The sequence below is a fragment of the Pteropus vampyrus genome, unplaced genomic scaffold, assembly GCF_000151845.1.
Source record: "Pteropus vampyrus isolate Shadow unplaced genomic scaffold, Pvam_2.0 Scaffold1000006471, whole genome shotgun sequence".
Lineage (NCBI taxonomy): Eukaryota > Metazoa > Chordata > Mammalia > Chiroptera > Pteropodidae > Pteropus > Pteropus vampyrus.
The window spans coordinates 1-4,254 of NW_011920873.1; the positions used below are offsets into that span (position 1 = coordinate 1).

The 4,254-nt window shown below is 46.7% G+C and overlaps 1 long non-coding RNA gene across 1 annotated transcript; it reads right to left on the minus strand.

Annotated features, from left to right (window-relative positions):
• Nucleotides 1-6: 6 nt before the first annotated feature.
• LOC111735747 lies at nt 7-3,814 on the minus strand. Its single transcript, XR_002778959.1, has 3 exons — nt 3,771-3,814; nt 2,785-2,944; nt 7-178 (listed from the first exon to the last, which is right to left on the minus strand). It is a non-coding gene; the product is annotated as an uncharacterized LOC111735747 (long non-coding RNA).
• Nucleotides 3,815-4,254: the final 440 nt, after the last annotated feature.

Consider the following 4,254-nt stretch of genomic DNA (forward strand, 5'->3'; position numbering starts at 1 on the left):
TCAAGAGTTACTGGAACGGACCATCCCACCGGGGCTCTAGGCTAGCAGGCTGGATCTTCTTTATCCACACCCAATCGCCTGAATGATGTGGGTGAGGCCGTGATGTCCCCGGAGTCGGTCTAGCAGCTTTAATCAAGCCCTTGACTTGATTTGGGGTTTGTTGCAAGGCCTGTAGAGACTTAAGGAGACTTGTATTATTACTCATTGTAACCTTTTCAATTCTAATTTTAGGGAGTAAAGGGGGAGGTCTCCCAAACATTATTTCATAAGGGGAAATTCCTATAATATATGGAGTACACCGGGCCCGTAACAAAGCAAAAAGAAGAAGGCTCACCCAATTCTCCCCAGTTTCCAGCTTAAATTTAGTTAAAGTTTCCTTATGTCTTCTATTCATCCTTTTTACTTGTCCTGAACTCTGAGGTATGTAAATACAATGTAATTTCCAATTGATCCCTAATACCTTAGCTAACATTTGACTTGTTTGGGCAATGAATGCCGGGCCATTGTCGGACCCCAATGGTAAGGGCAAGCCAAATAGAGGCACTATTTCTGTAATTAATTTCTTAGCTACTACTTGTGCAGTTTCCTTTTTTGTGGAGAAGGCCTCAGTCCATCCAGAATAGGTGTCAATAAATACCAGAAGATATTTAAATCCAAAAGTGCCAGGAGCAACTTCTGTAAAGTCCACTTCCCAATGCTCTCCAGGAGCTTGTCCTCTTAATCGAGTGCCGATATTTTCCTTTGGGATGGGGCGAGAGTTGACCTGTGTACATATTGGGCATCGTGCACTCACATCCCGAGCCTTTGAGGTTAGTCCAGGAATATAATAGTCTCTTTTTAGCAGTTCAATTAACTTAGTTCCTCCAAGATGGGTAGCATTATGCATCTGGCTAATTAAGGTGTTACCAAGCGCAGCAGGGAGGACCGGCCTTCCATCTGGAATTCAAAGCCACCCATGTTCAAACTTCCCATGCAGTTGCTTCCCCAACTCTATATCTTGGGGGCTATAGTTTGGAGCCTGTACCAAGTGGGGCACAAGAAGGGGACCAATTATGACGTTAGTCCCCACTGGTTTTCTGGCTACTTCCTTTGCTGTTTTATCTGCCAAGCGGTTTCCTTTTTCTACTGCTCCTTCCCCTTTTTGATGGCTGGGGCAATGGGTAATAGCCACTTTCTTAGGTAGCCAGATAGCCTCCAAAAGAGCCAAAATCTGCTCCTTGTTCTTAATTTCCTTTCCCCCTGATGTCAATAGTCCTCTTTCCTTGTACAGGGCTCCATGTACATGTGCCGTTGCAAAGGCATATCTACTGTCAGTATAGATGTTTACAGTTTTATCCTTTCCCCATCGTAAAGCTTGTGTTAGAGCTATAAGTTTAGCCCTCTGTGCCAATGTCCCATGGCTTAGGGCCTGTGCCCATATCACATCCCTGACCGTTACTATGGCTGCCCCGGCATACCTTACTCCGTCGGATACAAAACTGCTTCCATTGGTAAATAATACCGCATCCGGATTAGGCCACGGCTCATCCTTCAAGTCTGGCCGTAGTCCAGTTACCTGCTCAAGGTGCTGAACACAGTGATGCAATGGAGCCTGCGGGTCATCATCCGGGAGCAGCGTGGCAGGGTTCAGGGCTGCAGTTTTCAAAAACTGGGTCTGTGGGGGATTAAGCAACAGTACCTGGTACTGAGTAATCCGGGCGTTGGAAATCCATCTTTCAGGAGGGCTGCGCAGCATGGCTTCAACTGCATGTGGAGCCACAATTTCAATATTTTGGCCCAAGGTCAATTTTAAAGCGTCTTTGGTCAATATAGCAGTAGCAGCTAGTGCTCTCAGGCAACTAGGCCTTCCTCCAGCCACCAGATCTAGTCTCTTTGAGAGATATGCCACTGGTTGCTTAAATAGTGGCTTTTAATTTCTGGAGCAAATCTCTTCCGAGCAAAGGAAAGGGACATTCAGGCATAACTAAAAACCAATGTGTGATGGTTCCCTTTCCCAAGTCAGTAATTTTTGCCTGTGTCCATGGGTATGCCTTCCCTTTCCCAGTGACTCCTTGAATTACAGTCTTTTCTTTGGATAACAGACCAGCAGTTTCTGTTAAAACTGAGTAAGTTGCACCAGTATCAGCTAAAAAGTTCACAGGTTTGCCCCCTACTTGCAAAGTTACCTTGGGCTCTCGGGGGCTCATTAGATAAGAGCCCTGACGCCCCTATTCATCTTCCAAAAGAATGAGGGGCCTTTTTTCTTCTGACCTCCTGGTTGCTCCTTTTCAGGGCACTCATTCTTCCAATGTCCTTTCTTTTTGCAAATAGCACATTGGTCTCTTCCTAGCGTAGGTTTTCTATTTTGGCCTTCTTTGTTGCTAGGTCCCCCTCTATGGTTAGGGTTTTTTTTTTTTTTTTTTTTCCAAGGAGGTTGGTTTCCTTGTTGTCCCACAAACATGACCTTTTGCACACCGTCCCTATTGTTAAAGACCTTCTGAGCTATTTCTAATAATTTGGATAAACTTTCTCCCTCAAAACCTTCCAATCTCTGTAACTTCTTTCTAATGTCAGGGGCCGACTGGCTAATAAAGGCCAAATTAATGGCTCTTCTATTGTTGGGGTCCTCCGGATCAATAGGTGTATATAGGCGGTAAAACTCTAATAGTCTTTCCAAGAATGCTGCAGGTGACTCGTCCTTAGTCTGAATTACTTCACTTACCTTGGACAGATTTATTGGTCTACGTGCAGCAGCCCGGAGTCCCTGTAGCAGAAACTGGCAATACCTTAGGAGAGCCTCCTTACCTTGATCTGTATTTGGATCCCACTGGGGACGTTGAGTCGGAAACACAGCCTGTACCCTGGTTAAGTCTGCTGTGGGCTGCCCATTTGGGTTTGTTACTCCTCTAGCCGCCTCCCGCAAAATTCTTTCCTTTTCTTCAGTAGTGAATAAGACCTGTAAGAGCTGTTGGCAATCATCCCAAGTGGGCTGATGGGTAAAGAAAATAGACTCTAAAAGGGAGGTTAGTCCTTATGGTTTCTCTGAAAAGGATGGAGTTTGCAATTTCCAATTATATAAATCACTAGTACTGAATGGCGAGTAGATGACAGTAGGCTCACCGCCACCTCCTGGAATCACCTTCAATGGGGCTTGAACAGATACTGGCTCTTTTCAGGGAGGTTGAATCAGGGGAAGGTGGCCTACGATCCCTAGACCGGGTTACAGGAGGTCCCGGTCCCTCCGGAGGAGGACGTCTACCCCCATTTCCATTATAGGGTGGCGGATACCAGTCATCCTCTGAGGGAGGTCCCTGCAACACCGGTGGGGGCTTCTTAAAACCCTGGGGTATGGCTGCCATTACAGTAACGGGTGCACGACTGCAATTCTGTAAGTATTTAGGGGCATCAGAAACTACATCAATCCAAACATCAATATAAGGAATTTGGTCAGGATGCCCAGGGTTTCTATAAATCACACCTCGAACCCGGAATGCAGTCTGCATGTTAAATGATCCCTCGGAGGGCCATCCTACTCCGAAGGTCGGCCAATCTAATTGACAAAAGCGCTGCAAATCAAAAGGGGTTACTGAAGCACCATAGGCCCTTGCCCTACGACGAAAATCTTTAAAGTTGTTAAGCATGCACTGTAACGGAGTTAGTTTGCCCTGTGATTGTCCCATAGTTCCACAATAAAGCACACGAAGCAAAACAAAACAAGACAGACATAGACTAACAAACCAGAACAGGACTGAGAAAACTGTCGTCACAGTCTCAGTCGACCGCCGACTTACTTGTCGCGTCCGACGTCCGCACGGTCCCTGGGCCCCCTACCAGAAACTGCCTCAGCACTCCCAGGATCGTGCTCCGCAAAGCGAGAAACCACAGGCGGCGGGCTAGGGCAAGTGCCCTAGAGGCCTCCCCAACCGCAAATGGTCCAACGCTCCGGTGCACTGATCAATTTTCCCACAACGAGAAGATCTCGCTGGGGCCTCCAAATCTTGTGTCCAGAATAACCAGACCCAACTTGAGTGCTCTTAACCAGGAGACAGTTTATTAGCCGGCGGCTGTCCTTGCAAAGGAGCAGCCCCGAAATGCCAAGATACAAGGTTTTTAAGCCCCAAATCCTATTCCTCATTCTGTCTTAAACACAAAGGTCCATCTTTCTCCTATTCACTACCTGTCAACCCACTGGTCAGGTGTGCAAGCGGGAAGTACAGAAGCAGAAAGCTTGTGTTAGAATGTTATGTTCCTATGGGTGATGGCCTATGTTCCCAT